This window comes from Armigeres subalbatus, chromosome 3 (genome assembly GCF_024139115.2).
Source record: "Armigeres subalbatus isolate Guangzhou_Male chromosome 3, GZ_Asu_2, whole genome shotgun sequence".
Classification (NCBI taxonomy): Eukaryota; Metazoa; Arthropoda; class Insecta; order Diptera; family Culicidae; genus Armigeres; species Armigeres subalbatus.
The window spans coordinates 82,487,842-82,514,286 of NC_085141.1; the positions used below are offsets into that span (position 1 = coordinate 82,487,842).

At 40.8% G+C, this 26,445-nt stretch overlaps 1 pseudogene; it reads right to left on the reverse strand.

The window, feature by feature from the left end:
- Positions 1-21,457: 21,457 nt before the first annotated feature.
- On the reverse strand, positions 21,458-24,931 carry LOC134221770 (uncharacterized; annotated as a pseudogene).
- Positions 24,932-26,445: the final 1,514 nt, after the last annotated feature.

The following is a 26,445-nucleotide window of genomic DNA, read 5'->3' on the forward strand; positions in this document are numbered from 1 at the left end:
ATCTTTCCAACGCTGACAATTTTGTTGCTTGATCAGGTTTGGAACCTAATCAAAAGTTTAATTTTGTAAAACATATTATTGTAAAAAACGTAAAAAAAGCTAGCAATTAATATCATCATTATGGATCACCTAAAAACAATTTCAGATCGAATCATGCTTGGAAACGATTGTACATACCCTCATTATTGATACCTATATTGATTTTCATCTTAAAAATCAATAAAAACCCAGAAAAACACGATAAAACATGAACATTTTTTTATGGACAATTGCGATAAAACTAGCATGTAAATTATGGTGAAGTTTTGGCAGCCAGCATTGCTCACAAGTAATCAATATTGATCCAAAAATCTCAGGGCAAGTTAGTATTACTATTTAAGAGTACAAAAACGAAAAATAATATGGAGATATCTAAAAATATTGTTTTTGACTTTTGGCCAGGATTTGGGGTGAAATACTCCTTAGTGCAGCGTCTTTTTGCCGATTTTTACAATTCTTTAACAGATGTCTTACCCATCTCATCTAGTTTTACCATATTGGTGAGTTATGTTTCTATGGATGCTCATTGTTTTCCTAGAGAGGCGTGAGTTTGAGTTGAGGATGTTTTTTCCAAAATATAGTAAAGTAAAACGGCTCCACCCCAGTACCCCAAATGCCAGTACCCCGAATGCCATTACCCCGAAGGCCACTACCCCGAATGGGACAGTACCCCGAAAACCATTACCCCGAATGGGACACTACCCCGAAATCCATTACCCCGAAAGGCCAGTACCCCTAAAACATTTCGAATCTGTAGCTTTCCAGTACCATTCTTCAAACTGACAGATATTGATGAATCCTTAGCCGTGCGGTAAGACGCGCGGCTACAAAGCAAGACCATGCTGAGGGTGCCTGGGTTCGATTCCCGGTGCCAGTCTAGGCAATTTTCGGATTGGAAATTGTCTCGACATCCCTGGGCATAAAAGTATCATCGTGTTAGCCTCATGATATACGAATGCAAAAATGGTAACTTGGCTTAGAAACCTCGCAGGTAATAACTGTGGAAGTGCTTAAAAAAAGAACACTAAGCTGCGAGGCAGCTCTGTCCCAGTGAGGGATGTAATACCAATAAGAAGAAGAAGAAGATGATGAATCCAAAACGTTAATCTTTGCAAAGAATAAAAAGAGTTAGAGTTACTTGGAAAAACGAATTGAAGATTTAACCAACTGTTTAACCAACAAAGTTGATTTTTCATATACAGTCACTCTCAAAATTGAGCGTACAGCATGGATTAGATGAATATATTCGAAAATTCCTAAGGAAATTTGATTGTTGGCTCGGTTGTTTTTAATGCATTTCAATATTCATCCCTTCCTTCAATGTATGCGGACATAAAATGGTTGAAATTTTTTCTCTAAAGTTCATTTATTTGAAAATAATCTCAAAATACGCCTGTTAGATGTGACAAAATTGAGCGTACACCGATTTTTTTTCTATCAAATTTCTTATTATAAACACGATTAATGTATTTTAATATTGTTTTTTCATGATTATATTTATTATAATAAACATCCGCTACTTAAAGATTCATATTTTGAAATTAAACCATGTTTTGGTCAAAATGGCGAACACGTAAGATGTATAAACAATGCTATTTAACAATTCAATGCTCCTGGGCAAAATAGATGCTTTAAGATATGGATTTCACCGGCATCGTGTCTTATATATGATAGATAATCGAAATCGAGAGAGACATACGATAAATTTGGGAAAATTCAGTCCGTAAATGATGAAAACAGATGTAAACATACAGAGAAAACGACAAATGTTGGGAATGGCATATTTCAAATTAAGTATAACTTTTTTTTAAAGTCGATGTATAGGTAGCTCATAAGCTCAGGACACTCATGAATAATAATATTAATAAAAGAGCAGCACACGGATACATTATAAGATGTCATTTTATATTTGAAGACTCAGTCACCGTAGGAGGAAATTTGGTTGAATCATTCCAATTCACCAAGATATCATTAAATAAGCTGCCGAACTCTTAAAAAAGTTTATTTTTACTTGCCACATGGAAATCATCCAATTGTATCCCTTATGGTAACAGATCGTGGAGTTTAATCCAAATTTAATTATAAAATTACGATTTCAGGCTATCTTTTCAATACTCAATTAGAAGTGCTCTACGGGGTTGAAAAGCTGTTTTTATGTTCGATACCTTAACATGCACCTTGTACTTTTAGAATTTGACTGTAAATGATCGGATTCAATAATATTATTCTTAATGATATACCTGAGACAATAATCGAGTTTTAAAACAAATTTTAGTTAAAGACATACTAAATTTGAAATATGTCATTCCTAACATTTGTCGTTTTCTCTGTATGTTTACATCTGTTTTCATCATTTACCGACTGAATTTTCCCAAATTTATCGTATGTCTCACTTGATTTCGATTATCTATCATATATAAGATACGATGCCGGTGAAACATACAAATTAAAGCATCTATTTTTTTCAGCAGCATTGAATTGTTAAATAGCAATGTTCTTACCTCTCACTTGTTCGCCATTTTGACCAAAACATGGTTAAATTTCAAAACATTGAATGTTTAAGTAGCGGATGTTTATTATTATAAATATAATCATGAAAAAACAATATTAAAATACATTAATCGTGTTTATAATAAGAAATTTTATAGAAAAAAAATCGGTGTACGCTCAATTTTGTCACATCTAACAGGCGTATTTTGAGATTATTTTCAAATAAATAAACTTTAGAGAAAAAATTTCAACCATTTTTTGTACGCATACATTAAAGGAAGGGATGAATATTAAAATGCATTAAAAACAACCGAGCCAACCATTTAATTTCCTTTGAAATTTTCGAATGTAGTCAACTAATCCATACTGTACGCTCAATTTTGAGACTGACTGTAATTAACTTAAATTGTCATTCCAACATATTATTACCATTTATTTATTTATCATCAGACTAAGACCGGAGTGGCCTGTGCTGCACATAAAAGACTTCTCCATTCAGCTCGGTTCATGGCTGCACTTCGCCAACCACGCAGTCTGCGGAGGGTCCGCAAGTCGTCCTCCACCTGATCGATCCACCTTGCCCGCTGTGCACCTCGCCTTCTTGTTCCCGTCGGATCGTTGTCGAGAACCATTTTCACCGGATTACTGTCCGACATTCTGGCTACGTGCCCGGCCCACCGCAGTCTTCCGATTTTCGCGGTGTGAACGATGGATGGTTCTCCCAACAGCTGGTTCAACTCGTGGTTCATTCGCCTCCTCCACGTACCGTCCGCCATCTGCAACCCACCATAGATGGTACGCAACACTTTCCTTTCGAAAACTCCCAGTGCGCGTTGGTCCTCCACGAGCATCGTCCAGGTCTCGTGTCCGTGGAGAACTACCGGTCTTATAAGCGTTTTGTAGATAGTCAGTTTGGTACGGCGGCGAACTCTATTCGATCGAAGCGTCTTGCGGAGTCCAAAGTACGTACGATTTCCAGCCACTATGCGTCTCCGAATTCCTCTGCTGGTATCGTTATCGGCGGTCACCAGTGAGCCCAAGTACACGAATTCTTCAACCACCTCGATTTCGTCACCACCGATAGAAACTCGTGGTGGGTGGCTCACATTGACCTCTCTTGAGCCTCTTCCTATCATGTACTTCGTCTTCGACGTGTTGATGACTAGTCCAATCCGTTTAGCTTCGCTTTTCAGTCTGATGTAGGCTTCCTCCATCCTCTCAAAGTTACGTGTCATGATATCAATGTCGTCGGCGAAACCAAATAACTGGACGGACTTCGTGAAAATCGTACCACTCGTGTCAATCCCTGCCCTTCGTATTACTCCTTCCAAAGCGATGTTGAATAGCAGACACGAAAGACCATCACCTTGCCGTAACCCTCTACGGGTTTCGAAGGGACTCGAGAATGCCCCTGAAACTCGAACTACGCACATCACCCGATCCATCGTCGCCTTGATCAACCGTATCAGTTTATCCGGAAATCCGTTTTCGTGCATTAGCTGCCATAGCTGGTCCCGATCGATTGTATCATATGCGGCTTTGAAGTCGATAAATAGATGATGTGTGGGCACGTTGTATTCGCGGCATTTCTGCAATACCTGACGTATGGCGAACACCTGGGGTGGCATTGCGCATCTCGATTCGAACGTAATTCTATCGAGTCGAACATGTTTGGCATTACGGCTTTCGATTCGATCTCGAAAACGACTCATCGTTCGAGTATGCTCGAGGAGGTACAGGAATAACGAGATGTTTTGGCATTATGGAAGTTCGATAGCACACTGAAAAACGACTCAAGTCGAATGAAAAACACTCGTCACCTTTATTGCTTTCGAATGTTGTTCGAGAGTCATTTCTTGCTGGAAGTTTTAATAATATTTGTTATTATTTCTCTACGGAAGAGAATAAATGTTTCATTATTGTATCTTGAAGGAAATAATGTCTTTAGTATACCTACTTTTATAGTTTCCAAACAATATGCAATATTTTATTATCCCGAAATCTACGTAAAAACGACTTCAATCAAAATCATTTTTTTGCTGTTTTCACGTATTTCTTGACGATTTCGATAAACCGCGTGAAAAATCTAGGGAGAAAATCTACGTAAAAATAGTTGAGTTAAATAAAAAAAACCCAGAATAATCCACCTAGCAGTGATGGTGCCGTTCTCGTGTATTATAAAATATAACAAGAAAAGTACATAAGAAAGGTCAAAATTGCATAGATTAAGTTATTTTAATCAATTCACATTCATTTGCGTTCATTTGAATGCATTACAGAAATTTTTGAAAAAAAAATTTTCGATTTCATTTTTTTTTTTCTTGGGAAAAATGGGGAAACAAACAATGTTTTTTAAATAACTACGGAACACAATGGCCGATTGGACCAATTTTCAATAGCGAAAAATAAGGAAGGATTCCGCGTCGAATGCAATGTTTGAAGCAAATCGGATAATGCTAAGTTCAAAAAAGTGTGTCTCACATTTTTTTTGTACACACACATACATACATACATACACACATACAGACATCACCTCAATTCGTCGAGCTGAGTCGATTGGTATATAACACTAAGGGTCTCCGAGCCTTCTATCAAAAGTTCGGTTTTGGCGTGATCCTATAGCCTTTACGTATACTTAGCATACGCGAAAGGCAAAACGCGCAAGAAATGACCCAAGTGCATTTAACTAAAACACATGGAAACATCAAAGTAATTTATTATTGAATCCTTTTTTAGCTTTAAATTATTTAGCTCAAAATTGGATCTGTGGCATAAACTCAAATAAACATAAAACTTATAATTTGTGTCATACATGTCGTATCGGCATAATGTTTTAATCGGTTGCAACTGCTCAATAAATATAATATTCCTTTTTATAGTCATTGAGCACAATTTGCTTGTTTATAAATTAACTGTCAATTCATGCCCCGAAAGATGCCAACATGCTACACGCAGCTGAATTTACTCTTATTCTCTCTGTTTGCTCACATTCGCCATGCGCTGAAGGTTGTCTCTCCAGCGGGCGGCATACCAAACACGGAGAAAGCTATCTCTTATTCTCTCTGTTTACATTTCGTTTGACAGAACATACTCGATTGAGCTAGTACAGCACCATTCGAAATCTTGTACTGCGACTGAATGAAGTCGAACGAAATACATAATGCCGCAATTTTTTCGAAACGAATGCAAAAATGTACGAATCGAGTGATTCGATTCGAGATGCGCAATGCCACCCCTGGTCTGAGGTAGAGCGTTCACCCATAAATCCCGCCTGGTACTGCCCCACGAACTCTCTTGCAATTGGTGTTAGTCGACGGCATAAAATTTGGGAGAGTACCTTGTAGGCGGCGTTCAGCAATGTGATTGCGCGGTAGTTGCTACAATCCAGCTTATCGCCCTTTTTGTAGATGGGACACACGACACCTTCCATCCACTCCTGCGGCAGAAGCTCATCCTCCCAAACCTTGGTAATCACCCAATGCAGCGCTCTAGCCAGTGCTTCACCACCGTGTTTAAACAGCTCTCCTGGTAGTTGGTCAACTCCAGGGGCTTTGTTGTTTTTCAGCCGGCCGATCTCCTCCTGGATTTCCTGGAGATTCGGAGCCGGAAGTCGCATGTCCTGCGCGCGTGCTCTTAGGTTCATTACCATACCGCCACCGTTGTCTGCCATATCGCCATTCAGGTGCTCTTTGTAGTGCTGCCGCCACCTTTGGATCACCTCACGCTCGTTCGTAAGAAGGTTCCCGTTTATGTCCTTACACATATCGGGCTGTGGCACGTGGCCCTTACGTGAACGGTTCAACTTCTCATAGAACTTTCGTGCGTTATTAGCGCGGTACAGTTCCTCCGTCTCTTCACGGTCTCGATCTTCCTGCTGGCGCTTTTTCCTCCGGAAAATCGAGTTTTGTCTGTTCCGCGCCCGTTTGTATCGTGCCTCGTTCGCCCTCGTGCGGTGTTGCAGCAATCTCGCCCATGCTGCATTCTTCTCCTCCACTAACTGCTCACATTCGCCGTCATACCAGTCGTTTCTCTGATCCTTATCTCTGATATTATTACCAGAAAAACTACTATTCTACGAAATATAGTAAGGGGGTGATAATGTCTCTTTCAATAGGACGTGTTTGCAGAGGAGATAGTGCTTTCTTCAAATGAACGCGTTTGCCCCGTATAAGGCGACAGAGGAGATGATGCCTTCTTTGGATGAACGCATCTGCCCGGTATAAGGCGAACAGAAGAGATGATGCCTTCTTTCAATGTACGCGTTTGTTCGCCACCAGGCACACAGAGCATTTAATGCCTTCTTTATGCGCTTGCCCGGTATAAGACGATCAGATGAGATAATGCCTTCTTTAAATTAATCCTTTTTCTTTGTACAAGATACACTGAAGAGATAATAACTTTTTAAATGAACACGTTTGCCAGGTACAAGGCACACAGGGGAGATAATGCCTTCTTTATGGGTTTGAGGCGAACGAAAGAGAGGATGCCTTCAAACGATTCTTTCCGAAGACAAATAGAGCTCTCTCTCACCTACACACAATATATTACTCACTCACTACCTCTACCTTACTACCTATTCCTCACTAGCTATTACTCACTTACCAGCTCTAACTCACTCACTTACTCTCAATCTCCCAATCACTCCCACTGGCTCACTTACTCTTAATCAGTACTGTAAAAGGTCGTGATCATCATGAGACAGAGAGAAAAGCGCTTTTTTCTATATCTGGCGATCAAATGAAAGAATCTTGGGATCTTTGGTCAATGTAGCATGAAAAGCAGTCATGAAAAGATGTTAATCACTCACTCTATCTCTTATTCACTCACTCACTTTTACTCACTCATTCACTCTTGCTCACTCTCTCAATCTTACTCACTCGCTCATTCTTACCATTTATTTACTCTTACTCGCTCACTCACTCACTTTTGCTCATGCACTCATTCTTACTCACTTACTCACTCACTCTTGCTCACTCACTCACTTTTACTCACAATCTCATTCTTACTTACTCACTCGCTCTTACTCATTCATTCACTCTGTTACTAACTCACTCTCATTCACTCACTCACTCACTCTTACTCACTCACTCACTTTTGCTGACTCGCTCTTACTCAATCACTCACTCTTACCCATGCGCTCAGTTACTCTTACTCACTCATTCACTTTCTCACTCTTACTCATTCACTTACTCTTACTCATTCGTTCACTTCATTCATTTCATTTATTTAGTCTACATCTATACAGATAACACTGAATCAACAATTTGACGCCACAATACACGGTTCGAGGCCGCATCTCTCCATCCTCGAATACGCCCCACGCTCGCCAAGTCGTTCTGCACCTGGTCTGCCCATCTCGCTCGCTGCGCTCCACGTCGTCTCGTACCTGCCGGATCGGAAGCGAACACCATCTTTGCAGGGTTGCTGTCCGGCATTCTTGCAACATGCCCTGCCCATCGTACCCTTCCGGCTTTAGCTACCTTCTGGATACTGGGTTCGCCGTAGAGCTGGGCGAGCTCATGGTTCATTCTTCGCCGCCACACACCGTCTTCTTGTACACCGCCAAAGATGGTCCTAAGCACCCGTCTCTCGAATACTCCGAGTGCTTGCAAGTCCTTCTCGAGCATTGTCCATGTTTCATGTCCGTAGAGGACTACCGGTCTTATTAACGTCTTGTACATGACACATTTGGTGCGGTGGCGAATCTTTTCGACCGCAGTTTCTTCTGGAGCCCGTAGTAGGCCCGACTTCCACAGATGATGCGCCTTCGTATTTCACGACTAACGTTGTTGTCAGCCGTTAGCAAGGATCCGAGGTAGACGAATTCCTCGACCACCTCGAAGGTATCCCCGTCTATCGTAACACTGCTTCCCAGGCGGGCCCTGTCGCGCTCGGTTCCGCCCACAAGCATGTACTTTGTCTTTGACGCATTCACCACCAGTCCAACTTTTGTTGCTTCACGTTTCAGGCGGGTGTACAGTTCGGCCACCTTTGCAAATGTTCGGCCGACAATGTCCATGTCATCCGCGAAGCAAATAAATTGACTGGATCTGTTGAAAATCGTACCCCGGCTGTTACACCCGGCTCTCCGCATGACACCTTCTAGCGCAATGTTGAACAACAGGCACGAAAGTCCATCACCTTGTCTTAGTCCCCGGCGCGATTCGAACGAACTGGAGTGTTCGCCCGAGATCTTCACACAGTTTTGCACACCATCCACCGTTGCTTTGATCAGTCTGGTAAGCTTTCCAGGGAAGCTGTTCTCGTCCATAATTTTCCATAGCTCTACGCGGTCTATACTGTCGTATGCCGCCTTGAAATCAACGAACAGATGGTGCGTTGGGACCTGGTATTCACGGCATTTTTGAAGGATTTGCCGTACAGTAAAGATCTGGTCCGTTGTCGAGCGGCCATCAACGAAGCCGAAAACGAAACGAAGACGACGGAAGATGATCTGGGATATCACTTTGTAGGCGGCATTAAGGATGGTGATCGCTCGAAAGTTCTCACACTCCAGTTTGTCGCCTTTCTTGTAGATGGGGCATATAACCCCTTCCTTCCACTCCTCCGGTAGCTGTTCGTTTTCCCAGATTCTGACTATCAGTTTGTGCAGGCAAGTGGCCAGCTTTTCCGGGCCCATCTTGATGAGCTCAGCTCCGATACCATCCTTACCAGCTGCTTTATTGGTCTTTAGCTGTTGAATCGCATCCTTAACTTCCCTCAAGGTGGGGGGTGGTTGGCTTCCATTGTCCGCTGAACTGACGTAGTCATCTCCTCCGCTGCCTTGACTTTCATTGCCTGTACTCTCAGCGCCATTCAGATGTTCCTCGTAGTGCTGCTTCCACCTTTCGATCACCACACGTTCGTCCGTCAAGATGCTCCCATCCTTATCCCGGCACATTTCGGCTCGCGGCACGAAGCCTTTGCGGGATGCGTTGAGCTTCTGATAGAACTTGCGTGTATCTTGAGAACGGCACAGCTGTTCCATCTCCTCGCACTCCGCTTCTTCCAGGCGGCGTTTCTTCTCCTGAAAAAGGCGGGTCTGCTGTCTCCGCTTCCGTCTATAACGTTCCACGTTCTGCCGGGTACCTTGCTGCAGCACGACCGCCCGCGCTGCGTCCTTCTCCTCCAGAATCTGTCTGCACTCTTCGTCGAACCAATCGTTCCGTCGACTTCGACCCATATACCCGACGTTGTTCTCCGCTGCGTCGTTAATGGCTGCTTTGACTGTATTCCAGCAGTCCTCAAGAGGGGCCCCATCGTTCACTTATTCTTACTCACTCACTCTAAATCACTCACTCACTCTTACTCATTCGTTCACTCACTCTTACTCACTCACTCACTCTAATTCACTCACTCACTCTTACTCACTCGCTCACTCACTCACTCTTACTCACTCACTCGCTCTTACTCAATCACTCACTCTTACCCATTCGCTCGGTTATTCAGTTACTCACTCACTCTCTATTACTCACTCGCTCCACTCAGTCACTCTGGCTCACTCACTCACTCTTACCCATTCGCTCACTCGCCCACTATAAATCACTCACTCACTCCTACTCACTCTTACTCATTCACTCACTACTACTCATTGCATACTCACTCTTACTCACTCACTCGCTCATTCTCTCTTACTCACTCGATAAGACTAACTCACTCATTCATTCAATCGTAGATTCTAAGAATTGGATCACGCTTCATCCGGTTCTTTTACTATTAGCGACCAAGGAACAACTTGAACCATGTTGCCTATGCAGCTTTGCTGACGTGTCCCGCAGTTAACCGCATTGGGTGCAGTTGACCTCTTCAATCGTCAAATCTAAAACACATGCAAGTTTGCGGTCATTACCGTTCGCGGAAAATTGGATACTTAGTTCTATGAGTGCGGCCCAGTTCTGCCGAACGAGCTATGCGTCACGGGGTGTGCTGTCTTATCGCGCGTGCTACTCCGTTCGTTGTCCCACGAGGAAAGAGGCCAAGTCATGGCCTGCTATTTACTAGGCGGTGTTGGCAACCAAACTGTTTTACGATATTTGCATATCTGTCATCAATGCACTCTAAAAGTCGATTGCCCAATTCCTAATATATCTCACCCTCACACTATAGTGCGTTGAAACAGTTCCAGGTGAAGGGCAAACTGTTGTTGATTTATATGAATTCTGAATAAACTTTTATTGAGTAACATTTTTTTCACCGAAATGAAGTATACAGGGTGTACACTAAGTTCGAATACAAATGTTTGATTATTGTTTTTGTAAGCCCAATGTACATATTCTTTATCAGTATTGGTGTCAGCGTTAGCGGTATATATACGCTATCGGATGTGTGTGGTGTTGACATTCTGTCACTTGTTGTTTGTTTATTACACGCGTTGAAAATGGATTGGGGCATCGTAAACAGCCGTTTTTGAATGTCAAAATCATTGCGGCGTACTACAAAACTGAGGTTTTGGGGACGATTGATGCCCCCAGTGGCCCGGTGCTAAGACGGAGATGAGCCCTACGTGTTCCAATAGGACGTTAACCCTTTATAGACGGAAATTGCGATTTTAGCTTAATATGGGGACAATTTCATCGACTTTTCGGACAAAACATTGCGACCCCAGCTTCCCGGATTTGAACCCTCTTAACTTTTTTATTTGGTCGTTTATTATGTTAAAGCTGTACGAATACAAGGTCAGTAACTTGGACCAGTTCAAGACGTAATTCTCAAAATCTGGAACGAAATGCCCATGTAGATCGTGCGTGCCGCTTGCGATGGGTTTTAGAAACGTTTAAAGCTCGTGAAGAAGTACAAAATAGAGGTCATTCCAAAAGAAATGTTACAAACGTTCCTTATAAACAATACTTCCAATGAAATGCAACTGAGAAAAGAAATAATTTAAACTTAATTTTTAAACATTTTTTGAATGTGTATTCGAGCTTATTGAACACCCTGTACACTTGAAATAAGGACATTCGGGGTCGGGGTACTGACTCATTCGGGGTAGTGTCCCATTCGAGGTAATGGTATTCGGGGTAGTGACTCATTCTGGGTAATGGCATTCGGGGTAGTGCCTTCGGGGTAATGGCATTATGGTTAATGGAATTATGGGTAGTGTCATAGAGTCAAGTAAAACACTTACAGGTTCCAAAAATGTTTTATAACATTATTCAAGCATTTATTATACTATGTGTCAACAATAAGTTTCTACTGGGCATCCCTAATCCCAAAATGAACTTCATGACTGATGAAAGATGAAATGCAAATTTTGTCAGAGGAAACTACGGAAAACCGTGCCAATGGAAACCTGTCATGTCCATGCCAGTTCATAAAGGCCATATGTACGATATTCCACTCAGTTTTGCCCAAACCAGATGTTCTAGGATCTCCAATCTGCTCTGTAGTGTGGATCAAAATCAATTAATGCGTTCAATAGCCATCTGAAATTGACAAGTCATATCCATACAAGTCCGTAGAGTCCAAACGTATGATTTGCAACTCAGATAGATTCAAACCAGATGTTCTAGGCTCCCCAATCTGTTCTGCAGTTTGGATCGATGCGTCTCCCAGGTCAATTGCGCTCGATAGCTATCTGAAATCCACCAGTCATGTCCATACAAGTCCGTAGAGTCCGTGCGTCTGATTTGCAACACAGTTGTATCCAGACCAGAAGTTCTAAGTTCTCCAAACTGTACTAGAGTTTGAATCATTTGGTCTACCAGGTCGACTGCGCTCAATACTATTATGACTAGTCATGTTCATACAAGTCCTTATAGCCCATGCATTATACCCAAACCAGGTGTTTTAGATTCTTCGAACTGTTTTTGAAATGGGATCAATTATACTACCAGGTCACTACGCTCGATACAAATCTGACATAGACCAGTCATGTTCATACAATTCCGTAGTAGACTGCCGATAATTTTCTTATTCCGGTGTTCCTGGTAGAATTTCCCTAGGAATTTCAGGAATAACTTCATGGAGGACAGTTTGAATTCCAGAAGAAACTTCCAGAAGGAAATTCCGGACTTATTCCACCAGGAACATCCTGAATAATTGCAGAAGGAACTTCCGCAGGAATTGCAGAATAAACTTCCGGAGGAATTTCAAAAGGAACTACCGAAGAAATTTCAAAAACAAGTTCCTGAAGAACTCCAACTTTGGAATGAATGCCATAAGGAACATCTGGAAATTCCAATAGGAATTTTCTGAAGAAATCCAGAAAAATAATTCCATAAAAATTCCAGAAGAAACTTCCGGATGGATGCCAAGAGAAACTTAAGGAGTTATTCTAGAGGAAACTTCCGGAGGAATTCCTGAACGAACTTCCAAAGGAGTTCCTGGGAGAACTTTCAGAAGAATTCCTGGAGGAACTTCCGGAGGACTGTAAGGACTTTGCCGGCGCCGTTATTGGTCAGCGTTTGTGAGCTGCTGAAATGTGCACTTCGAGCATTGATGGCAAACCCAAACCACTGTTCAATTGGATCGAAGTGCAAATTTGATCAGCTCTGATCAATCAGTTGATTCAAAGGTATAAGATTGCTTATGTTATTCATGTTCGCGTGACTAACATCTAGGTAACCTAGACCTGGCTGCCAAAGTACCGGTACTACAAGTGTCAAACCGATGTTGGTAATTCCGAACAGTTGTGACGACCTCGAAAACAAAAATTGGTATGAACTAGCCTTGCATAAGAGGTAAAATACCAAAAAATAATACCAAAAACTTATATGCAGAATACTTGAAGCATAACATGCTTAGGTATTTCAATGCCAAACGAATACTACTGTACGGCGACTCACACCTCTACACTGATCATGGCGATCTCCCGAGTCCACGAAAAAAAGTTCCATTGATTGGCAGCTTGGGGCTTAGGCGCGTCTTCTATTGGGACGGAAAGAGGCTCTCGGGGTCAATACAGTTTTAACCTTGACATAAAAATTCCGGGAGTAACAAATTGCAAATTTAAAATATTTGTTTACTGATTTCAAAGCAGCGAATGATACAGTAAAACGGAATTAATTACGAAAATTTATGCTAAAACTAGGTTTTCCAACGAAACTAATACGGCTGATTCGTGAAACGCTCGATGGATCAAAATCAAATGTAAGGGTTGACAAAAATCTCATCTATTCAACGAAAATAGGGATTTGCACGATATCCGAAAAAATCGCGCCGATTGTAACAGCCCTGTAAATATCCAGGCTAACCCAACAGAGATTATAATGGAGATGAGCAGGTGAGCCGAACAATAACCTTTGATAACCAGTCGCTATTCGAATCAGCAATAGATAACTACGAGGTCCTGCAGTACAAGCCAATCTAACTCGCAAGTTTCCCGTTTCATTATTATTGCTTTCTACTTGGTTATCGTACAAAGCTTGCCGCAGGATACGATATATTGTGAAAGGCTACCGCTACACAGACCGATACGACCGGCAAAGAGTTGTTGGCAACCATACGTCGTCGTGGCGTAGAGCGGAACTCAATTTTACAAACTTGGTACATATTCGTTAAGGGAATTTCATTGAATGCAGCACTCCGGAACGTAGCTAACCTTACCGCAAACGGTCTTGAAACGATGAACTGGCGGTTACAGTTGCAGTCCAAGCCGCTCTGCCTCTTTTTTTCCGACCTTTACCCACAATTTTCACACCCATCCCTATCCTAAATCGAACGAGGATAGAAAACTCATATTTTTCCTTCTGCAAACAACACTCCACGAGGTGTGTACAGAAAGTGCATCACCAATTGGGTGCCATGAGTGTGAGTAATGTGATTCAGTAACCGAACAGCCACTCTCCACATCAGCGCACTCGTGCGAACTTTATGTGAACGAACTTCCGGCGGCGTAGAGAAAAACTAATTTTCTATTTCAAATCGGGTGCAACTTTTTCAATCACACTTAGGTTGGGTGGCATTGAACTCGATCTTGGCCCGTTTCCACAACGCTTTGCATTGGTCGGCACCCTCATGTATGTGAGTAACGCAATCGGCCTCCAACGAGGCTGATGCTGTGCGATTTGGTGCGGGACAGCGCTACTTCAAAGAGGACTTCGATTAATAGGTCGTATGCGTGCTGCTCGGAAGCTGCTGTGAAGTAGGAGCGCTTTGAGCTAGCTGATTCCAGCCTATTCGTTGCATAAATCAAAGCTCTGTGAATAAGTATCTATTGCCCCCAGCGGGGTGCGATAGACTTGTATGTCACATACAGCCCTTTCCGGCAGTCAGAGCATATGGGACAAGGCAAAATGTGTAATATTCAATCGTATGATAATTGACGCAATGTATAGACTTGGTAACACTTGGTTCAACATAAAAAAGCATTCGTAACATACACAAATTAAAAATTGAATATTCTATGTTTCACCAATCTCTCCCCATCAGGACACTGCGTTCCAATTAATTGGTCTAGTGAAGTAAAATATTTTGGATTTTTACTACATATATCAAAATTTAACTTTTATAAATCACATTGAGAGCATTCAAACCAAATGCAACAAATAGGTATATTGAGTGTCTACATCCAGTAGATCTATCCAAATTTCAAAAAGTATCTTATTGACCGGTCAACTGGTATTCACAATTCTCATGCTAAGATAGAACTCTGATGAAAATTTCAACTCCATTGGCTGAAGTTTAGGTGTGCTTTAAATCGATTTATGGGCTGTCCATATACCACATGGACAGGTTTGGTCAGTTTTAGATACCCCCTCCCCAGCGTGGACAATTTCTCATATAAATTTTCAAATATTTGTATGAACCATAGACATTTGCCAAAAAAAATCTGCTTAAATATAAAAACACCACGGTTCGCGCGCAAAGCTTACTTCGATCCGTCAATATAGCAGGGAAATAAAAGTAGAAAAGATCAGGTAAAGAAAGTAAGAACTTGCGAAATTGTACAGAGCATACAATAAATGCGGCTTGGGATTAGCTACCCAATGTACACGTTTCGGGAGCTCAAATATTTAAAGTCAATAACGGCACCGACCACGTCCTTACGGTCATATAGGATGGGAAGGATTGTTAGTCCGACTGTCGTTGCTACTAGAGACTGAGAATACCTCTGCATCTCCACGATTGTCTTGGAATAGGATATCATTTTAGTTACAAAGGATAATTTATCCGGATTCACTTCGGTAAGCGATGTGATCTTTGGGATGGAAAATAAAACTAATTCGTTTTTTCTCGACAAAAAAAGTTAAAGCATTCAGGTCCGGTGGTATATCAAAACTGAGGAGAATCGCGAAACTGCAAACTATGGAAGATCACACACTAGCGAGAAAAGATCAGGTAAATTTGGTGTAATAACAATGTAAAGCGTGCGATAGGTTTGAATCAGTGGCGTAGCCACGGGAAGGGGGGGGGGGGTGAACAGATATCAACAAAACCAACTGTAAAATGCGAACCTTGACACACACCAACACACCAAATCCGAGTAGGGATTCATTATTGTCAATAGTAGTAAATGGTGCGCACTTTTAGAGGTTATCATACCATCTACCAGAGCTGAGGCAATACACACGAGCTGGGTACAGCTTTTACAGCGATATGCAAAGGCACGTGATCGGATGGTGGCAGATCAATGAGAGAATGTGCAGGTTGAGTATTAAAGGCCGGTTCTTCAACTTCAGCATAATCAACGTCCATAGCGCACACTCCGGAAGCACTGATGATGATAAGGACACATTCAACGTGCAGCTGGAACGCAACAGCAGCCCTAGCCACATGGACTCCGACCACTATCTGGTGATGGTTAAACTGCGCCCTAAACTATCCATCACCAACAATATTCGCTACCGACCGTGCCGCCGCGGTACGACCTAGAGCGACTGAAGCAACCTGATGTTGCCACTACATACGCGCAGCATTTTGAGGCAGCGTTGCCGGAAGACGGTGAGCTCGATTGGGCCCTCTTGACGACTGCTGAAATACAGTTAAAGCCGTCATTAACGACGCAACGGAGAACAACGTCGGGTATGTAGGACGAATTCGACGGAACGGTTTGTTCGACGAAGAGTTAAGGCAAATTCTGGAGAAGAAGGACGCAGCGCGGGCGGTCGCGCTGCAGCAAGGGACCCGACAGAACGTGGAACGTTCCAAATCCTTCAAATATACGACAGTATAGATCGCGTAGAGCTATGGAAACTATGGACGAGAACAGCTTCCCTGGGAAGCTTACCAGACTGAGCAAAGCAACGGTGGATGGTGTGCGAAACTATGTGAAGATTTCGGGCAAACATTCCAGTTCGTTCGATTCGCGCCGGGGACTAAGTCAAGGTGATGGACTTTCGTGCCTGTTGTTCAACATTGCCCTAGAATGTGTCATGCGGAGAGCCGGGTGTAACAGGCGAGGTACGATTTTCAACAGATTTAATCATATTATTTGATTCGCGGATGGCATGGACATTGTCAGCCGAACATGAAACGTGAAGCAATAAAAGTTGGACTGGTGGTGAAGGCAACGAAGACAAAGTACATGCTTGTGAGCAGAACCGAGCGTGACAGAGCTCACCTGGGAAGCAGTGTTACGATAGACGGGGACACCTTCGAGGTGGTCAATGAATTGGCGAACCCAGTATTCAGAAAGTAGCTAAAGCCGGAAGCCGGATGCGGCCTCGAACCGTGTATTGTGGCGTCAAATAGTTGATTTAGTGTTATCTGTTTAGATGTAGATGTAGATGTAGATGAATGAAGATCAGCGGGAGAGTAAAACAGACAACTAGTGGCACGCTGCGCTGATCTGCGCCACCTTAGTAAAGTCTAGCTCCTTGCAATAAAAGCACTCTTGCCTTAAGAGAATATCGTATTTGACTCAACAAGTTAAATTCGACGGAGATACCAATACCATAGATGATTTGTTTACAACTAATAATGGTGTTGAAAATGTATAACGAAAATGGTTAATGGAATACCAAAGGTTGATGTTTTGACAATGTTCATTGCCATGCGCCACTTCGATCAACCCTTCTTCTAAGTATTCAGCGAAAGTATGAAGATGCAGAGGGCTCCTCTTATGAAGAACCATGAGTCAAATATCCTTGCATATCCCTAATAGTAAGGTCTTGAAAAAAAACCCTAAACCCCAATCAATTGTTTACCCCTATTCAAAAGCAGAAGACCAACATGAATAACTTGTGTGCGTTATTAAGAAAAATGATATGGAAAGTAAATTTTTTTTTGTTTAATTAAAGACTCTTTAAATAGTTATTCGAGTCTGGGTGATTTCTGGCACATACAGAGTTTGTTAATTGTTATATATTATAGATCACTTTGTAATTTAATTGCACTTGTTTTGAATAACCAACGAATTTCTTCCGGTGGTTGAATTTTCGTTTTTCTAGATCTCAAGGTGATTTTGGAGAGTTTTCATGCTACTTGATAATTTCCGCTCATGCAGGCTGGTGAGATATGTGTTGACCTCCTAGTTCTCGATGTCCGTGGCTACATATTACTGTTGTTATCCTTCGAGTCATATAGAATCAATCAGCGCAATTTCTTTGAAGAAGTTTAGCACTTTCTTTGCTTGGTCACTGTCATCGGCCAATGCCTCTGTAATGTTCGGTTGAAGTCCAGTTTTTCTACGTTCGGCATCGTATCCTGGGCAATTGACTATTATATGTTTGAGAACTTGGTTGCATTTTGAGCATTTGGTGGGTCTGTTTTATCCAAAATATATGCGTGAGTTAGATGTGTGTGGCCTATTCGTATCCTAGTAAGTACGATGTCGTCTCTGCGATTTCCTGTGAATACCTCTCTGTATGGAATGATTGTGTTTTTGCATTCCCTTAGTTTGTTGTCTCGGATAGATTCCCATTCCATTTGCCATTTTTTGGTCATATTGTATTTGATGATCGTTTTTACTTCTTTCTGATCCACTACTTCGTGCGTGACGGTGTTCAATTTTAGGGCCTGCTTGGCTTCCTTATCAGCTTTTTCGTTTCCGGGAATGCCTATGTGACTTGGGACTTGGGATCCAGCAGAAAGTGATGAATGTTCCATTTGATATTAAGTCGTTATACAAGTTGATGATTTTATCCTTGAGAATGGATTTTATCTTTTTTTTCTCGAGGCTGTTGATCACACTTAAAGAATCAGTGCATATTATGTAAGAGCCTACTCTTTCTTGGTTAGATATCCAGCGCAGGGCTTCTATTATTGCCATGCTTTCGACACTGTAAATGCTTATTTGATTATGAGTTCTTTAACGTATTATGTTTCCATCTACGATAACACTAAAGCCCGTTCTGGAGTCAGTTTTTGATCCATCGGTGTAAATTGCTGAGTGGAACCTATATTTAGTGTGGAGTCGTTGCGTGAGTAATTTCCTCAGCTCGATATTGTTCTTTCCATTTCTGCTAGCGCTCAGGATGCTATTATCCACTACTATCTTTTTTCTTTGCCATGGTGCACTGGTCGGAGTGTAGAGAGGTCTAGTTGCCGGGATGTTGGCTTCAATGTCATCAATGATTTTGCAGCTCCTGGATCTTATTGTATTCAGTTCAATTGTTAAAGTCTGGTTCCATAATTCTACTGAACTATTGCTGCTTACTTCTTCTGTTTCTTCGTTAGAGGGGCATCGATTATTGTTGTTTTCCTTTGTTGCAAATATCGCCAGTCTCTGGTTCAAAAGGAATCTTATGCTGGGGATACCTGTTTCAGCCCGTATGCTCACTATCGGACTAGTATGGAACACACCAGTGATGATTCGTAGTCCTTTGTTGTGCACACTTTCGAGTCCTCCAATTATTGCGTCGCTGATTGATGAAGTTACCGGTGCTGCATATAGTATTTTTTCAAGTATAGTTGCTTTGTAAATTTTGATGAGTGTTTGACGATCTCCACCCCAAGATCTGGAAGCAATGAATCAAAGAAACTGGATTCTTGTTGCTTTCAACTCTTCTATATGCGTCTTATAGGTGAGATGTTGATCTAGCGTTACTCCAAGGCATTTGTGACTAGATTTTTCTAGAAAAGGTTCGCAATTTATTTTTAGTCTTTGGCTCTTTTGCTTTCTAGATCTGGAATTCTTGAACACTACTGTTGCGCATTTTTCTGTTGATATTTTGAAAACGGTGCGTTGTTCCCATGTTTGAACCCATTTGAGCGCTGATTGGAGTTTTTTGAAAAGATTCTTTTTGTTGATCAGTGGCAATGAGCACCACATCATCAGCGAAAAGAAGAGCTTTGACGCCTGATGGAAGGCCCAAGCATATGGTGTCAATTGCAATCAGGAATAGAGTGACGCTTATAACTGATCCTTGGCATAGACCGTTCTCCATTTCAGTTTCTTTGGAGAGCGTACCGTTTGCTTTAACTCTGAAAGTTCTTCTTTCCAGCATTTTTTGAATGTACTTGGTAAGGTTTCCACCAATTTTCCATTCGCTGATCCTGTTCAATATCAGCCTACGCCAGGTTGTATCGTATGCCTTTCTGATGTCCAAGAAGATCGCCTGTGTAAGAAGTTTTTTATGCATAGCTTCTCTAACTGTGGTGTCAAATAGAGCTAGATAATCTGAGGTGGATTTTCCTTTTCGGAATGCAAACTGGTGTTCATTGATAAGCTTACGTTCTTCAATTATGTGCATAAGCCTATTATTGATCATTCTCTCAAAAATCTTTCCGAGGCAGCTATTCAAATAGATTGGCCTGTAGTTCCCTGGACAGTTCCTTTCTCCTTTTCCCTTGTATATGGGAACTACTATTGATTTAGTCCAGATTTCTGGATAAATTGAATATTCCCATAGTCCGTTATAGGTTTTCAGAAGAAGATTTTTGTATTCTATTGGGAGGTTAGTAATCATGGCATAATGGATTCCGTCTGGACCAGGGGAGGATCCTTTCAGTCCTTACATCACTTCTTCCAACTCATTTTTGGAAAATACTGTATTAGCTCTGTCATCCTGGTTGATTGTTGGCGGAGATTTTCCGATGGTGTTTTTAAATGTCCGAAATGCGCGTGTATATTCTTTGTCACTGGATATTTGTCCAAAGTGTTTGGCCAGGCTATCAACGATGCTCTGGTTGTTAGTTGCTCGTTGGTTGTTTAGTTTGATTTCTCTGATATGTGAAAATTTATATTTTCCTTGAATTTTGCTGTAGTTGTTCCACAACTCTTATGCTGGTGTATGCACGTTAAATTTTTGAACTAAGTCGTCCCATGATTTCTTTTTTGCCTTCATGATAATCTCTTGTATGGCATGTATGGCATTGATAAGATTAGTGGAATGTGGTCACTTCCATGGGAGTCATTAGAGACTGTTAGCTCTAGGGAGCTTGCTAATTGGTCTGAGCAACAGCAGATGTCGATGCATGATCCCATTCCTGAATTGCAGTTTACATAAGTATTTTCACCATTGTTGAGAAGTACGAAGTTTTCTTCGTCAATAACTGACTCTATGATTTTGCCTCGCTGACTGATTTCGCTGGATCCCCAAAGTGGATGATGTGCATTGAGGTCTCCTACTAATATGAAAGGCTTAGAGATCTGAGACAGCAGATCCAAGATCTCATTCTTTTGAATCCGTTTTCCGGGAGGTAGATATATATTCAGTATATTCGCATTGATCGGTGCGCCTACTTTTACAGCAACTGCTTCTAAGCTTGTGTTTATATCAATGGATTCACTATCGATGTCTTCTTTTACTGCTGTTATTACCCCGCCTGCTGACCTCGCACCATCTGGTCTTGGTCGATGGTATGTTTTATACTTATTTATACAAGATTGATAATCGTTTTTACACATTGTTTCTTGAAGGCATACCACTTGGGGGTTGATTGGAGGTTCTCCGTAGTCCCCGTACATTCCAAGAGACCATACAATTTTCACTATTTGTCAGGTTATGTGTAGGTTGTGCTATGTTTGAGGTTGTTTTTGGTGTGATTACGGTGTACTATTGAGTATTTAGTGTTGCTTATGGTCTCATTGGATGTAATTTCGACTTCAGGACCCTATATCTTCATCTTGGTTGGTAGAATTATCGGATTGTTCTGCTTCTGAGTTGACATAGTCGTCCATTTCGCATGGTTGCATTTTGCTAACTCCTTTCTTCTTCCTTGGAGGGGAAAGTAGGGTATTTTCCTGACTCCTTGTATGTTTAGGGGCAGATTTGTGTCCATACATTATTATTATTTTATTTAATCAGACTAAGGCCGAAGTGTGTCCATACATCTTTATTAGATTTTCAAGTTTACTGCAGTTTTCTTGAAGCTTTTCAATCTCCTTTTCCGCTAACTTTCTTCTTTGTTTTTCTTTCTTGTCTCCAGTCAGTAGTTGATCACACTTTTCCTGCATTACTTGGTAATTTTTTTCCATTTGATTCACTTTTTTTTCGTTTCCATGAACGGAACTTCTTAATTCTTCTTTGTACTGGTTTAACTTTGATTCGAATTGCTTTTTCATCTCAGTTTTTAGGTTTTCTGCGTATGTTTTTCTTTCTTCCTTTAACTCGTTGATGTTTGATACGAATGCTTGGTTCTCTTCAATAAGCTTTTTTACTTCACCATCGATAGAAGATTTCAACATATTAGAATATGTTGTTTTACCCTCAGCTTCGACTATGTTTCTTGCTATCCAGGATTGGGCATCCTTTGGAGAAAGCGCCATGTTCACCGAAGCAATTGACACATTTCATTGCATTGTTACATTCTTCGTGAAATTCTTCACCACACTTACTACACTTTTTGTCACTTTTGCAGTCCTTGCTTGTATGTCCAAACTTAAGGCGCTTGAAGCAGCGTAATGGATTTGGATACCATGGCCGCGTTTGTAACACTAGGTAGCCAATTTTCACTTCTTTCGGTGGGACGGTTCCTTTAACAACAAGCACAAAAATTCCGGTGGGAGATTTATTGTCGATCGGGCTTCATTTGCTTCACTTCTATAATCCGTTGTTGGGCAACGGTTTCAAGAATTGTAGCGTCCGTATCATTTTTCAAATCGCGACAGAAAATTACTACTTTGCACGAGTTTAACGATCTGTGCTCGTACACTTTCACTGTTATTCCCTTGGCAATTTTTTCAATTTTAGTCAAGTTTTTAGCTTGACTTTAAATTTTTACTGTAACATAGCGGGCTTGGTAGTCATATGGCTACTGCTTCTGCCTCATACGCAGGAGGTCGTGGGTTCAATCCCAGGTTCGTTCCATTCTTCTACTTTGTATCTTCCTCTATATTTCTCATGTTCTAGCAATCGCTAGAACTGGAAATGGACTTTCATACCGTTTCCATTTTTATTCCTATACCTTCAACTTGAGTATTCTAACAGTAATCTGCTAGAATTGGAAATGAACTATAGAGCTCGTTTCCTACATCCAATTAGAAATTCCATCAGTTACCTTCTCCTATCTATCACATTGGCAGCTCGTTAACCAAGACGGACCTCTGCCTCTCCAACCTAACCCAGAAATTCCAACAAATTCCGCATGAACTCGTGGCAAGTGCAGAGGTATATTCGGCTTGCAGCGGGCGAGTGATTGCATCATCATTTCCTCCCCTTCCTTACATTGACTTGCATTCTGACGTGGCAGGCGCCAGTATGACCTAACAAATGAGATCACCAGTACTTGTACATTGAAGATGTGTACTAGTCCCAAGCAAACATCTGTTGGTTCCCTGTGCAAGAACAGCTGATCTGGTCATAATGGAGTAGCAACTACGAGCAGTCAATCAAGCTCAAGCTCAAGCTGACTTTAAATTTTTACTGTAACAAAAATTTTGCCATCTTTAGTCTTTTTTACTGATGCCACTGTTCCACAGTGGCCCTGAATAGTTTTGTCCACTAGCACTGGCGACACTCCAGGGGCTGTCCATAAACCACGTAGACTTTTAAGAGGGGGGGAGGGGTTTCGAAAAAGTCTACGATAGTCTACGAAGGGGGACGGGGGGGTATACCAAAAGTCTACGTAGACTTTTTGATTTTATTTTTTTAAATCGATTTATACAGCAGCTTCGTGTGAAGTTCACTTGTTTGATTTGTTTAGGATGTTCCGTTTTTTTTTACCAAATAATCTCTTGCATTTCTCCTTAAAAATTTAATGAATTTCACTAAAGTAAAAGTCTGAGCTACGGCTTAAAACTATCATGGATTTCACACCAGGAAATTCTTCTGTGTTGAGCAGGAAACTTCTCCAAAGTATTCTATAAAAACTTTCGATTTTTTTTTTCAAAATCTTCACTAGGATTTTACTGCAGATTCTACTAGAATTTCGTTTCGGCAGGAACTTCTTTGAAAACTATTGAAATTATGTCGTACTTCAACGGATTTGTTTGGAATTTAAAAAGGAAGCATTTTGGAATATCCAAAAAAAGCCTTTGAAATGTCTAAAAGATATTCTTTGGAACTTGTAAGGGGAATTCTCCGAAATTTCCGCGAGAAACCCTTCAGAATATTCACTGGAGATTTTCTGGGAAGTCCCCGAAATTTTTTGCTTAATTTCGGAAATTCTTCGGAATATTTGCGAGGTATTCATTGCAAATATAAGCAAAATTCTCCTTCGTAAATTTTTTCGGTAGTTCTAATGCAAATTCTTTGGAATTATCGGTGGAAAATTTTTGAAATTTCTAAATAAATTGTTGAAAACTTCTACGAGAAATTATTTTTTTTCACGGAAAATTACCCGGGTTTTTTAACGGGTAAACTTTTGGAATTTAAAAGAAAAATCTTGGGATTTATTCAACAGATGATTATTCAGCGGGATATTGCATGGAATTTTCAAGAAAAGCATCGGAATATCACGGAGAGTTCTTTGGAGTATTTCAAGGTTATCAAATGAGAAATTTTACGAATTCTCGAAATTTCAACTTTTTCTAAATTCTTATTCTTACAACTCACGGTTTTTACAATTTTTAACCGGCGTTGAGAATTATAGGTCAGATGCGTGACAGATTTTATCAGTGGCGCGCCGATGCAAAAATGTTGGCACACCTTTAGGAGGAATTTAATTCAACAGTAATTAAATTAATTGGCTTTGAGATTTGATTTCAGGAGTTATGAACAGAGCATTAAATTTGATTTCGTTTTAATTTGATTTTTGTTTTGTTGGATTTTGTTCATTGTAATTTTGTTAAGTTTGAAATTCGAATTTTGTTATAATGTTTACATGGAAATGGAATTGAATAGCTGAATTGCTTAAAACGTGGTTGATTTCCATATTTTCCAATCATATATGATGTTTTGTAAAATTTGGTAAAGTCTACGTAGACACCATGGAGGGGAGGGAGGGGTTTTGAAAAAGTCTACGAAAGTCTACTAGGGGGGACGGGGGGGTTTGAAAAAGTGAAATTTCGGTCTACGTGGTTTGTGGACAGCCCCCCATGAAGATTTTTACCATCCTCTAGTCTCTCAATTACCATAATTTTTTCTCTGGACCCTCCACCAGAGGTTTCCCCCACATGGGGGAAACTTGTATTGTTCATCTGTTTGGTCTACCACTTTTCTGTATTATTTATTTACTTTACACTCGCGTGAACTGTTCGATGGGGTTATTAGCTTTTCGATTTACTGATTAATCACTTTTGCCGGTATGACTGGGCGCGTAATTGAAATTTATAAACGCGGACGATGAAATGCACTGATGCTACCTCACTCGCCGGTGATCGAACACGAACTGGAAACTAAATTTCATTCATAGCATGGGAAATAATTTATAAGCACAGAGCTTTATTTTCGTGGCACTGCATGAAAACTTAATAATTTTTTATCTCCGATCGTTGGTGGGGGCACGTTAGCCACTAAATTGATTTTTTTCACTGAAATTTGATTATTATTGTTGACGTACATTATTCTGAACATACACTAATATCCCGCAAATTGTGATAAATCCGGAGGAAACTTCCGAAGGAATTCCTAAAGAAGCTCCTGAAGGAATTTCTGGAGAAATGTAGGGGAATCCTTCGGGAATTCCTTTAGTAAAGTCATACAGAATACCTCAATTGTATCCGGTATTTTGTTGGAAGAATTTATCAGAAACATTACTGTACTTTAAAATGGAATAATTTTTGAAGGGATTCTCCAAGGAATTCACAAAGGAATGCTTAAGAAATTTTAATAGAATAGTCAAATATTCCATAAAGGGATTTCCGAAGAAATTCCAAAAGGAATTATTAAAGAAATTACTCTAAGGAATTCTCAAAAGAAATGTCTAGAGGAATTCTCGGAAAGATTCCCAAAGGAATTCCTTTAAAAAATCTGAATAAGTCTTAAACGAATTTCAGTAGGTATTTTAAAAAAAAATGTGAATGAATTTCCTAAGAAATTAATAAAAGAATTTTCTATGTCAATTTTGATCACAATCCCGGAGGAATTTCCAAAGAAATTTTAGGAAGAATTGCTGGAAAATTTACTTGGGAATGTCCTAAGTAATTCCTTACAGGGTTTTCTTGGAGAAAGTTCTGAAGGAATTTACTAGAGAATAATCTAACCACTGCTGGAGGATGTTTTAGGAATTCCTGAAGTAATGTCTAAAGAAATCCCTTAACCCGTTTCGGTCTGACCTAGAAATCCTGGGGTTCTGGGTCAGGTGCAGTCAAAAACGGGACATTTTTCTTTAAACCATTGATACATGAGCGAAAGTGCCCAGAATGTTTATGCAAATATGGTCAATCATTATTGAACAGTATCAGAAGTTAGTTTTGATACAATTGGATCACCAGGAAAATGATCCGGATGTTCCGGTAACCTGGTTCCCTGAGGGAAGTGGACACATATCGATTGGCTCCGGAACCCATATTGCTACATATCAAACTTTATTATTTTGAAAGACAAGTTCAATAGATAAATGTATGAGAGGTTTTGGATTCATTGGCCACGTCCGAAAGTGTTCCCGGGAAGCTGGTTCCCTCAGGGAAGTGGACAAATTTCGAGCCACTCCGCAACCTATCTTCCGACATATCAAACTTTATGATTTTGAAAGGTAAGATCACTAGGTGAA